Below are 13,353 nucleotides of genomic sequence, written 5' to 3'. Positions count from 1 at the left end.
TTACTGACAGCATGGGGGCAGGCAGCAGGATGGGACCACTGAGAGAGTGTGCACAGAGAGCATGCTGATTTAGATCCTGACGCCAGTATGTACTGCCTGTGTGACTTGGGGTCAAGTATTAAGATCCCCAGAGCCTAGGTTTTCTCGTCTTTAATTTAGAAGTTTGGTTTACTGCTATCTCGATGAAACACTTACCAAAAGGAAGTCAGGGAGGAAAAGGTTTATCACATCTTACAAATCCTAGGTCATAATCCATCACTGAGTAATGTCAAGGAAGGTAGCTCTGGGCAGGGACCTGGTTTCAGGAACTTAAATGGCAATGGATAGATGGCACTTGCTGATTAGCTACCATGGATTCCTCTGTTACCTTAAACAGCCTAGGTCCATTTGCCTACGGATAACATTATTCACAGTGGAATGGACCCTTGTAGAGCAATTTAGTATTAGAGTATATGCTTTCAGGGCATGCCCACATGCAAATCTGATGGAGGCAATTTATCAGTTAAAACTTGGTCTTCTCTGGCTTGACTTAGTCTTTCAGAGGTTGACAAAAACTAACAGTGCCAAGGAGTATCTATGGCATGGGGCTACAAGAATTAAAAAAAAAAAAAATTCACATGTGTAGCCCTGGCACATGTTATACAAGGTAGCTACGTATTATTCGGTTGATCTTACAAATAGAGTGGGTTTTTGTTCGTTTGTTTGTTTGCTTGTTTTTTTTTTTAATAAGAATCAAATAGAGGCAATTGTTAGGTCTATTTATGAATATAAAAAGATCATTCTAAACTTGGCTACTGAGAGGTTCAAGCTGGACTTTGCAGAATGCTGGGGACATGACCAAGGAACTCAAGAATTCAGCCAGGGGCAGGAATCACCCACTAGCCAGCATTTCTAAATCCAACTCAGTTCATCCATCCATATTTTCAGGCACTATAGGGACACCTAGGGCTGTCCTCGAAATGGGTGTAAATACCCCTCAGGCAGGATCTGCCACCAACCATGAGACTTATTAAAAATGCTGGAGACAAAGTTAAAGAGCTGAAGCTGCTCAGAAGGCAGATGTTGGGGGTTATGTATCAGTGTTTAAGTGTGTTGCTTTTACTGCTCATGGCGCTGATAGAATTGGCAGGAAAATGCAAGCCTTTGATTTATTTAAATACCAGGAGCTATTTATTCAGAGCCATCGATCCAGAGCTTCAGAAAGGCATGGCCTCCTAAATCATGAGTATTTTCTCCTCTGAATTAGTATACTTAGAGATGTTAGATATATTAGAGGACAAGGACACTGCTTCGATTTAAAACTCCAAGTTCCAAATAATAAGCACTTAATAGATGGTTGCAGTTGTTTGAGCCAATCACCATACTTTCCATGTCTAGACTACATTGATGCCACGATTAGCATCAAAGTAGCTTTACAATGATGTTCTTTAGTCTTGGGGAAACTTATGATTTGAGGTAAATATATACAAAAAGCTATAAACCAAGGCTAATCTTAAACCCTGTTAAGTGCTACATTACTCAGGCCTTTGGGATTAGGATATACACAGGGGCGTGTTGTGAGAAGGGTCTATCCCAAGTGTAATAAAAGCTTACAAAAATAAAACCTCCTGAATGTCTGCTGGTCTTTATTATTGCCATGCGCTGGCCATTCTAAATGTTACCAGTGAAACCAGAGTTCTGCCCCCTAAAGTCTTGTAACAAACAGCAGTGTTTGTCTTTTGAAACAGGGTCTTATTGTGTAGGCCTGAATGGCCTGGAACTTGCTATGTAGATGAAACTAGCCCCAAACCCACAGAAACCAGCTTGCCTCTGGCTCCTAAATGCTGGAATTAAAGGTGTATGTCACCACACCTGGCTACAACTAGTGTTTTTAAAAGGTTACAGTAGTCTCCAACTCGCATGCCTAACTACCTTCCTACTCAAAACTGGAATCAAATGCTACTTCTTCAGGGAATACACACAGCCTTGTGTTTCTTACTGTAGAATGAAGTCAGTGCAACACTATAAACTCCTAAGGGTTTGGAGCAATGGCTCAGTTGGCAAAGTGCTTGCCACACAAGCATGAGGACCTAAGTTCAGATTCCAAGCACCTGCATAAAAAATGCAGAGTGACAAGAGACAGATGAAAAATCTGCAGTTGATTCTAAACTCTGTCACTCTTGACTCTGCCTCTCAGTCTTCCCAGCAGAAATGAGAAACAGTTTAAACAAGACCAAACCACAATTTGCCTTTCTCAATGATCTGGCCTATAGTCTGTGAGTATGAAAAATGGTTGTTCTTGCCAGCTTTGCCAGCTTTGGGTGATTAGTTATATAGAGAGATATTAAGTGTAATGTTGCTTTAGGGTCAAATAATTATTGTACTTCTTCCTGAGTGTTGGTATATACAGGTTTCAAGCACATGTTATTCCATAAATGTGAATGCAAATTCTATTGTACCTGGAAGTTAATTCAAAGAACACCCAGCCACCCATTTATCCCTGGCATGTGGACTCAGCTATTCAGATCTGTTTGGAAAGCAGGCCAGTAAAAAGGTTGGGAATCTTCCAAGTGCTTTACAGCAACATTTAATGTCCCCAGGTCCCAGGTGTGCCATTGATGGCAGGTTTGATGGGAAACGAAGCACCAGTGTGCTAGCATCGCTATTAAAGATGAAAAGGGACAATTTGTGCATTTCAGTTCTTCCAATCTATGTGACTACTTACAGTACTTCATTATAGTGAAAATTTACATCAGTGAAAAAAATGTGACTATTCTGTTGGATAATTGCGAACCTTAGTTCATGTGTGAAATAAAGGATGGATATCCTTTCACACCTAAAAGTGTTTATATTTTCACATAATCATAATATTTATTCAAATTCGTATTTAATACTTTGTTGTTAACATGTTTAGAATAGACATTGTGTGTGGGGGTGAGGGTAGGTGTGCTTGTGAGTTTACATATGTGTTTCTGCATGGGTGTGTTTCTGCATGGGTGTGAAAGTTTGTGTGCCAGAGATCCTCATTTCATGTCTTCCTCTCTCAACTCTCCTTAGATTTTGAAAAGGAGGACCTCAACAAACTTCCAGCTTGCCAGTTTGGCTACACTGGACATCCAACGGGGTCCAGGGATCCTCTTGTCTTTGATATCGCAGGTTACAGCTCGATGCTGTTGCAGCCTGACCTGGATACCGAGGACTGAACTTGGGTCCTCATGCTAGTTTACCCACTGAGCAATTTCCCAACCCATTTCTATTTTTATATATTGTTGATTTTTAAAATAAAAAACATATAAAGGATCCATAATTATTACCATCACATGACTATTATTTAAAAATAGTTTTTGATATAGGAGGGATGTTAAAAATGATTTCCTTTTAATGTCAAATGTAATTGGTGTGCCACCAAGAACAGACAGATTGGTTTCAATCAGATTAGATAAATCTTTTAAGAAGAGCTTAATTTTTGTAGATATTAAGATTTTCTTCCTAACAAAGTACCTTGAGGAGATTAGAAAATTTCTTTCATGCATATAGCCTATTGGATGGGAAGCAATGATCTACCACCAGAACAAAAATCATTGGGTATGGTCTTCCTGAGGGCCCTGACAGATAGTCTCCCAGCACATCATTCAAACTCAGTTGTTCCTGTGGCTGACATGGGGCAGATACAGAGAAGCATCTACTTCTTTGGCCAGCCTAAAGGCACTAGGAGAGGTAGAAGCACTGACTTATGGATAGCAATGATACCCAGGCTAAGTAGAAGCGCTGACTTGTGTGTAGCAGTGGTACCCAGGCTAGGTAGAAGCATTGCCTTATTGGTAGCAGTGGTACCTGGGCTGTACAGTTCTAGTACTGTTCATCTCACCTTTCCTATAGGTTGATTCTTGCTGGCCTCTATCTGGTCTCAGTGGCTCCCTCTCATTTGCTGAGATTAGTTTTTCATCCTGTCCTTTTACATTCTTTTTGCCTGGCTCGGCCTGGCAAAATCACTCTCAATAAATTGCAGTGCACATCCCCGACCAGAGCACAGAGTGGCATGAAATTCTGGAAGATTGTGAAGGCAATGGAACCATGGCAGGCTGAGTAGATGTGAAAGCAAAAGAACACAACTGAAACCATTACTATGCTAAGCAAATGGCAGAAATTTCTGCCCAGAGAAGAATTCACACGAATTAAGACGTGAACCCCTAAAAGGGCAGTCATGACATGAAGGCAGTATCATAGCTAGTCCCAGCAGTCGGAATAAAAATGCCAAAGATTGGGTGACTTAAACTACAGAAATCCTTTGTACAATTCAGGAATTGGGAAGTCTAACAACCATGGTCAGGTTCTGAAGATAATATTCCTGTAGGCTGGAAGATGGTCAGAGTGCTGCTGCATCCTCTCAGGGTACAGGGAGAGGGGAAGAACCCACTCTGGTTCCCGTTCCTACAAAAGCAGTAATTCCATCTTGAAGGTCTACTTTTATGACCATACTACATACCTGGAGTAGCATGAATTACAAACAACCCCTGTTTACAGAGAAACTTTCTGTTGCTTATCACCTCTGTACAGTCATCTATGCTGCATCCAAGGCCATATTGAATCTAGTTGAAGACTTTGTAAAAACACCCCTGCAATACAGGTTAAACTGTTCTTTCTCTGATTCCTACATTGCTCTTCTACCCCACAATGGGATGGTATATCCAGATGGATCATGGGGGGGGGGTTAAGATAATAAGGATAAGAGAGAGGACACAATTCAGTCTATATTGCAGGAGGGTTATTTTAAAAAACCTTCAACTAAAATCTAAAGGGCTTTGGATACATCATATAAGATTGGGAGGGATAAGAGCCAGCTCCAAAAAGGTGCTATACAAACAGGGAAGTACTTAAAACTCATGCTATTCCAGCACCTAGTGTGGGGTAGATGGGTGGGGGAAGCTATATTAAGAATCTTTTTTAACAAGCACTTCGAACTGTCAAGGCCAGCAATACAAAGGCACTGAATTAAAACAGTAGGAACACAGAGAGGGAAAAGGAAAAGTCTTGAATCCAGAGATAGTTCAAAGGTGGAAGCAACAGAATTAGTCAGACATCTGGACGTGGGGGTGCTGGAGAAGGAGGGGCTCAGAATGACTCATTTTATTACTGGGTATCTGGGAGGAGACGAATGCCAATCATCAAGTCAGAAGACACACACACAGCTAAGTTAGAGCAGTGGCTGGGTTGATTCTGGTCTGGGAAATCTTAGGTTGAAGGAGCTGGTGGGACACTATAGACAGAGATATTTTTAGGAGTAGAGCTAAAAGAGATAGGAAAGAGATAAGGCCCATTGAGAGAGTTTGCACTTCATTAGCAAAGACATTGAAGTGGGAAAGCTCGCCCTTGGATACAGTCAATAACCTGTTCTTTGGGGGCAGGTAGATGGTTTCCTACACTTCAGTAAGGCATTTGTATGGGAGAAAAAAAAAAAACACTTCTGGAGAGGATAAGATTTTTAATGCCTTACAGTGAGAGAAGCCAATACAGAAGAAAGATGAAAAGCACCCTGGTAAGCAAAGAGTCCCTGGTTCATGGAGAAGAAAGCTAAGACCAATCATCCTTCAGTATGAACTTTATTAGGGGAGAGCCTCATAGCCATGTAGGGCTCTGTGATCTGGCCTTGAGATAGGAATGCGGTTAGGAGGGATAGAACATCCTAAGAGAAACAGGTGCCTAAAGGCAAAAAGGGGTTTTCTTTGAAAACATGGAGATATGCTTCATCATGAGCAATAGTTTAAGGAGGGAGAAAGAGAGAGAGAGAGAGAGAGAGAGAGAGAGAGAGAGAGAGAGAGAGAGAGAGAATACATACCATGGAAAGAACAAAAAAAAGAGAGAAAAAAGGAGGGAGGGAAGGAAGAGATTGTGTGTGGGGGGATGGGGGGACATGGGAGCAAAACCTGTGATCTAACTTGATCATGTGGTGAAGAAGTGTAAGTTTGTCTTTCTAGAACTTTCTTTATATATGGATAGCTACTGAGATTAATGGACAGCTAATTGTGCCACTGTTAGTTGTTTGTTTTGATAAAGGTGATTTTAAGGATATATTTCTCTGCATTGTCCATAATCTAGCAATGCTAAGTACCTATGTAGAGGAAGAAAACAGCATACACACTGTGTGAAAAGTGCTCTGCGCTGCAAGCCCTTGCTAATAATAATAATTGCATGCCTGAGATTGCTATATGATTATAGAGGAACTTCTGTTTGTGATTTGAAGCCCTTCATTCCACTTCCAAGATTTTCCTAAAATGGCATAAACAAATAGCTCATGGTAGACTGTGTTCGCAAGAACACAACCTCAAAAGTAATGAAACAGCAGAGGTTCTGAGAAATTGCCTCTATTTGAGCTATAGTTTTGGGTTCAGTTTGATGACTGAAATTAAAGTGCTATAAGCTGTGCCTGGATATTGAACCACTTACATGCAAATACATTTGATGTGAGGAGAACCTTGTTAGATTGAGCTTCATGCTGGAAACCTCTTGTTGGGCAGTGCCTTATAAAGGTATCCAAAAGAAAGCTATACAAGTGGTAGCTTTCCAGTAAATGTAGCTGGGGACAGAGGCTGGAACTTAATCAAGAAAGCTAAATTCTATAGTGTGGCTGATGGACTTGGCCACATGAACAATGGTGTCTGTCAGTGATGGTGTAAGAATCCCAAGGCACACTCTGGGTACTGCTCCAGCTGCAGCTGGTGCTCTGGAGAGAACATTCAAGGGTCTCTAGCATCTCCAACCTTGGTCTCAGCCTGTGATGACTCCAGGTCATGGTAGCTTAGATTCCTAGCATATTTCAGGTTTTGGAAACGTCACTTATACACTCTTTGAACTCGGTCTCATGAGCACTTGGGATTTCAGTGCTCAGGAAGCTGGACAAATCCAAATCTTCACTGTCTGAAATCCTGTGACCATCTTCTCTGTCAGACCATTTTGAAACTGTGTCACAGGTTTAACTCAGTGTAGAGAGTGATGCCAAGGTGCCTTCAAGGATGCAGTACACATATGTGAAATTGGGTCAAAAGTAATTGTGTGAGGTGCTGCTTCTAGGCCAAGTCGTTTTCTACCTACATATCGTTCATAACTGGAACCATGGAGTTTCATTACAAATCCTTTCCTCTCTATTACTCTTTCTGCTGTTTAAATCTCACATTTTCCCCATATACCCAAGTACCTGAGCCCTGAGTTCTTGCCCTAGGTATTGTTGTGGTTGTTTGTTTGTTTGTTGGTCCTTGCCCTTACTTCTGCTTCTATTCCTGATGTTTCTTTTCCACTCTCTAAACCACATCCAACCTCAAGAGCAATCCAAGTGTCATTCACTTCTGAGGGACCCATCCTGCTGCCTGTCAAAAGCGGACAATGTGTGGCACTCACCATCACTCCCAGACAGACTGACAGTTGTAACTCCTTCACTCCATACCATGCTCAGGGCAGATTTATCTAGGTTTTAATGAATCCTAAGCACACCTAAGCAGTTTCTAAAGACCCAGGGAAATGTACTAAATTCTCTTAAAACTAGAAAAAAAAAACCAACAAAAGCTCAAAGGTTTACGTTCAATAAAACTTCCAATACCTAAAAATGTGTTTTTCAGCTTGGTGATGGTGGTGCATGCTTCTAAATGCCAGTACTCAGAAGGTAGAGGCATGCATATCTCTGTGAGTTCAAGGCCATCCAGAGTAGGTTCCAGGTCAGCCAGGGCTATACAGAGAAACTCTGTCTCAAAAACAAACAAACAAGAAGCAAAACAAACGTCCTTTTCATAGTAATGCTGTCATGAAATACAATTTTGAAGATTTATATGGTGAAGGAGTCCCAAGGAGGCACAGTGCCCAGTGCCCACAGTAGTTACAATGCAACTCTCCCTGCTGTACCCTGTCCCAGGCTGCTGAGCCCTCCTTTCCTAATGAGAGTATCCAGCTTACTGCAGTCCCCAAACTGCTCTGTTAACTCCTAAGAAAGCCCAACATAGGAATGTCTGTGACATTCTTTTCAATATTTGATTAAAAAAAAAGCACAGTGAATACGGTATTCACTGATAATAAGCCCACATGATCTAACTAAAATGTCAGTGCTCTTTGCTTTTAGCCAGAAACACGTCAGCTGGCAGCACTGGGGAACCCAGACTGCTCAGAGGTTGTGACACACTGTTAATGCAGAGACTCCTGGGATACGACTGAAGAGCCAGATACTATAAAAGAAGTCCACCTGTCAATCATAGAACATACAAATATATGTCTTATTTCTAGAAGCCATGAAAAACAAAAATGTGCAGAAAAATATGCTTCAGTTAGTGTATTTTTAATCATTTACTTAGCTGTTTATCATCATAGCACCCATTTATGTAATTTTATGTGTGCAATTTCAGAACAGCATCGTTATTGCTTTATTGTTAAGAATACCTGTTTAATGTCTCTCCCCAAGATAGTGTAAGAGATTGTGCATTACATAGAAAATTTTAAAATGCCAAGTTCAAGAAAGAGAATGGAGAAAGGGATATAAAATGACTAAAAGGTCCCATAACAGCAAATACATTGGAACACAGAGGGCATTTCCTACATGGCTTTTGTCTTTTCTCTCACCTTACACAGTAATACTGAGCTGAAAGCTGACAAGAAAAATGTCAGTCGACTAATAATGACAGTTGTGACACCAGTCATGAAAGTCATACAGCATCGAACTGACCATATGTCAAGAAATAATTTTGATATGCCTGAGCAGACACTTGATCAAATTTGCTCCAGTGAAATATGAAGCACACACAGACCTGATACACTCTAAGATTAAATTACTCTTATACATGTAAGTTTAGAGGACAGCTTAGTGATGGCACCTGGTTCTCACCAGACAATGAAGATGAATAAAGAATGGGAGCCCAGAGTGTGTGTGTGTTCTACCCTATTTTTCCGCTTAAACTTGATTTCAGATCTCTCTTATGAAGCTAATAGGGTGTGTTCTTCTAAGGCTTGTCTCAGCATCATGTGATTTGTGGTTAGTATACAGGAGGTGCTGTGAGATCACTACAACAGAAGATTGTACCAAGGGAGGAAAGGGAACTGCCAATAATTGGCCACTAGCACCAAGGACAGAGGCAAGCTGTCCACTATTCAGAGAAAACTTGGTAAATCATGTAACGGCCACAAATTCCTCCTATGGCAATATATCCACATTTAACAATCTATTTGGACAACTCCTCCATCTGCAGGTGCTCTGTGATTTGCCTGGATAGATAGAGCATCGTGATGAAATGCCGAGGGAACCAGGAATATAAGTCTCCAGGTACATTAAAGTTTGGGGCTCCAACGTTTTGGAAGGTTGTGCTGAGACACAATCTGGCAAGTTAACCAAGAAAGACCTCACAGGAATGAGAGGCCCACTTCTTCCAGTTGAACCAACTGAGGCAAACTCTAGCTGACTGCTGAGCTGGCTCAGACAGGAAAGAAGCTGTTACTGCCTCCTAGCTTTAGAGTGAGCCACACAATGGAAATTAAGGGCCAATGATTTAGCCACTCTGGTTTATTACTTCCTTTTAAAGTTCTTGAATTTTTATTTTAGGTGTTCGGGTGTTTTACCTGCATAAATGTCTATGTACCCTGTGCATGCCTCGTGCCTGAAGAGGCCAGAAGAGGGCATCAGAATTCCCTGGAGCTGGAGCTATGGAATGGTTATGAATCACCATGTGGGTATTGAGAATTACATTCAGATTCTTACATTCTGTGAGAGCAGCCAGTGCTCCTAACCACTGAGCCATCTTTCCAATCCAACCCCCTTATTATAATTATTTTTATGACAAGAAAAAAATTAAGGTCATATTTGAAGGTTACCAAAAGATCTTAGAGCATGCTTTTCTGTTTCAAATTGTATGGGTGTACCAGAAATTCATCAAACATGGTCTTTCAATCTTAACTTTGAAGCTTCTTTTTTTTTTTTCTTGCTTGCTTTTAATTTGAAAACTCATGACCAGAAAGCTAAATTTAAATATTATTTTAGTAGAATTTAGCACTCAATTAGAAATTTAAGAACTGAGGGTTAAATAACTTTTGGATTATTCCCTCAACCAGGGAAACTAATAGCATTTGTAAAAAATAGGATTAGGGATTTTTCCCTCTATAACTTCTTAGTAAAGCAAAAGAAATATCTACAGTCAAATTATCCCCGAAAGCCTTAATTTAAGTCAGATCCTAAGAGAGAATTCAAATCCCTTGGGTTTATGCTAAGCCACACAGTGAAGCATCAAACAAATATTCCTTAGTTCATTTTCAAATACTGGCATCACTTTATTTATATGAGTTCACATATGGCCTAACATTAAGAAAACAAAACTCTACTCCTGATTATGAGATAATTTTCATAAAGAATACTGCTCAGAAGGCCATTCTTTCCTAAATACCTACTTGTTAAACTTCTGGCAATCGTTCTATGGATCCAAATTATTTTGAAACACCCAGCTTTTTTATTATGAAATTTTCCCAAGGTGTCACTAGTGAATCTGGGGCAAAATACATTCGTATATAAGTTCAAATATAATGGCAAACCCTGACTGGAAATCCTGTGTTTGCAGCAGGAGTTATATTCAGAGTTGCCATAGCAGCCACCCACATTCTCTCTCACACACACAAAGGGGCGGTGAGGAAAGAGGAGAAAGCAGTTAGCAGAGAACAGAATCTATTGTTGCAAAGACAGAGGTGCCTATCATCGTAATTACAAGCAGGGATCCTAACTCTGTCTGAACAGTATTTAATGATAGAAGATGTCTTAGCACAGGACTGCTCTCTAATCTCCTTATCCTGTACCCTCTGCTTTAAACTGTAGTGGATGGGGAAGGGGTATGTTGGATAACCATGACCAAACAAGAGCTGGCAACATTTAGTGTTCCCCTATTTGAGACACCTTGAAGATCTTCACCACCAGGAAAAGCTATGGTTCAATAGATACGAACAGAGTACTTTACTCTTTCAGTATTTCCAGCTATAAATGGGTGAAATGAGTAGCAAGAGTTGCACACTTTCAAAAATCCATTATACATGATGAATTATTAAACACAAATAATCATGAATAGATGCTAACATTTAGTAACATGTAAAAAAAAAAAAGTTGTCATGAGTGAGTAAAAGCAAGGCCTGAAGCAGAATAAGTGCTCAGTAAATGTCTGCTAAAGTCATTATAATTAATTATTATTTATGAAGTATGTAAGTTTTCATTGTGCTAATGTGCTAAGGTTTACAAAGCATGATTTTCTAAAAGAAATACCTGCAGGTGGTCAGCAGAATCGAGGTCTAAAATATAAAGATTCTGCTACATAAGAGCCAATGCATTGTCCTGTAGGAATGTCATTCAAGGACAATTTAGGATATTAAAACATCTAAGAATTTTATTCTAGTTGCATATTCATCACCACTGACAAAGCCTGGATTCATAGAGAAATCTATCATCTATTAGTACTCAAAGAGGGTGCAGTCTCTGGATTCTGAAAGCACTCTGCAATTTCCCTTCCATCATTGTTTGATCACATATTCATGTGCAGATATATTTAGAGTCCCTATATGGATACAAAAAGTCAACATCAGATTTAGATGGAGGCAATAGATGAAAAACTGCCTCATGCCTCGTGATTCACTCCTTTAAAATCTTCCTTGTAAAACTGGGTGCTGCATATTCCAGCAGAGGAGAAGCCTGCAGTCAAGAAACTTGGTGAATAGGAAAGAATGTGCCTGTAAGCACATTTCATTCAAGGAAGAAAGGCACCTCACAATGTACAGGAGAATGCAAAGCTGATAGGTTGAAGAAACTAGGGAATTCAAAAACATATTTGGGGAGCAGAGTGAACAGGCACGAAAGGAACTGTAACAAATATTTTACATCAGTCAGCAGGAAGTAGCATACAAAATGATGGGGTAAGAATGAATCCCAAGTGCTATACAAATTCCCTTGATAGCATCACTTTTAAAGAGCAGGCAGTGAGGGGCACCATTATCATGGTTCATAGGCTTAAAATTAGGTCTCAGTCCAAGACTTGAGACGCTAAAATGGACCGATTGCCACAAACCTGAGGCTACCCTAAACTGCATGGTGGATTCTAAACCAATCTGGACAAAATGCTATGTTGAAAAAAAAATGAACCACAGCAATCTAAAATGTGTACGCTGTGACCTCAAAATTTATCTTGCACTGGAAATGTTATGCACATTGGTACATTTTTCCCTTTTAAGGTTTTTTTCTACCTAACAATCTTTATTTCCAGCCTTCGAGAGAAATATCACTGGGTAGTGCTAGACTCTCTATGCTTTTAATGGCCGTCTGACATGATTATATTAGAAACACTCCCATCGTCGATGAGCTCCTGGAGTATAAAAATAATTCTGAGCTTTTCCAAGCCATTAGAAATAATCAAATTTGCTTTCAAGCTGGGCCAGAGTTTTTATTTTTATTTCTTTTAACAATTTTTTTCTTGTTCTGTTGAAATCCGAAAGGAGTAGATCTTGGAATAACTGAGGAGAAGGAGCCCCACAGACTTCTGAGCTCTCTGAACTTCCCACCACAGTTTATGGAGAAAGCCATGGAGAACAAGTTTGTAAGTTTGTAGTTCAGCCCTACAGCTGCACAACCAACCGCTGTTGATGGTGGAAAAGCTGAGGACACATGCTGGGGTCAAGAACTCTCTGCCAAGGCTGCCCTTCCCCCATCCCTGCTGTCAGTAACAAGCAACTGTGATCAAGCATCCCTCCTTCAAGGTCTTAGGATGCCAACATTCAGAGCCTGGATCCAACCACCAAAATGATGGCAAATACTCACCAATAAAAGGAAAACATAATATCCAAAGTTATTTTTGTTAGTTTTATGAGGAAATATTAAAATACCAATGCAGATATTATAATGATGTAATTACTAGTAACAAAAGAGCCTCTGAAATAAGAATCCCTTCTCCACTAGCACCAGAGAATCTAAGAGCTTGAGTAGACAGCCAGGAACCCAGGCAGTTCTCTAAATTACACTATTACAACATCGTAGGGATTGCTAAGGAACAAATTTGTTTCCATTGAGTTTTATTTAATAAAAAGATAAGCATATTTACTAACAGAAATTCCTATGGCAATATTTTATTTTATGAAATCAGCTACCCACACATGACCTTAAGAGAGCCAGCTGAGTTAATATTATCACAGAACAACCAGCAATGATTAGAAATAGATTGAGCCAGGCAGTGGTGGCACACGCCTTTAATCCCAGCACTTGGGAGGCAGAGCAAGCAGATTTCTGAGTTCAAAGCCAGCCTGGTCTACAAAGTGAGTTCCAGGACAGCCAGGGTTATATGGAGAAACCCTGTCTCCGAAAAAAAGGAAGGAAGGAAGGAAGGAAGG

At 40.2% G+C, this 13,353-nt stretch overlaps 1 protein-coding gene across 2 annotated transcripts in view; it reads right to left on the bottom strand.

Moving 5' to 3' along the window:
• Window positions 1-13,353, bottom strand: part of Plppr5 (phospholipid phosphatase related 5) — a 109,860-nt gene that overhangs the window by 48,624 nt on the left and 47,883 nt on the right. The gene's annotated exons all lie outside the window — the stretch shown is intronic.

This window comes from Mus caroli, chromosome 3, assembly GCF_900094665.2.
Source record: "Mus caroli chromosome 3, CAROLI_EIJ_v1.1, whole genome shotgun sequence".
Taxonomy (NCBI): domain Eukaryota; kingdom Metazoa; phylum Chordata; class Mammalia; order Rodentia; family Muridae; genus Mus; species Mus caroli.
The sequence above is the reverse complement of the archived record's forward strand: the minus strand, read 5'-3'. Positions and strand labels throughout refer to the sequence as shown.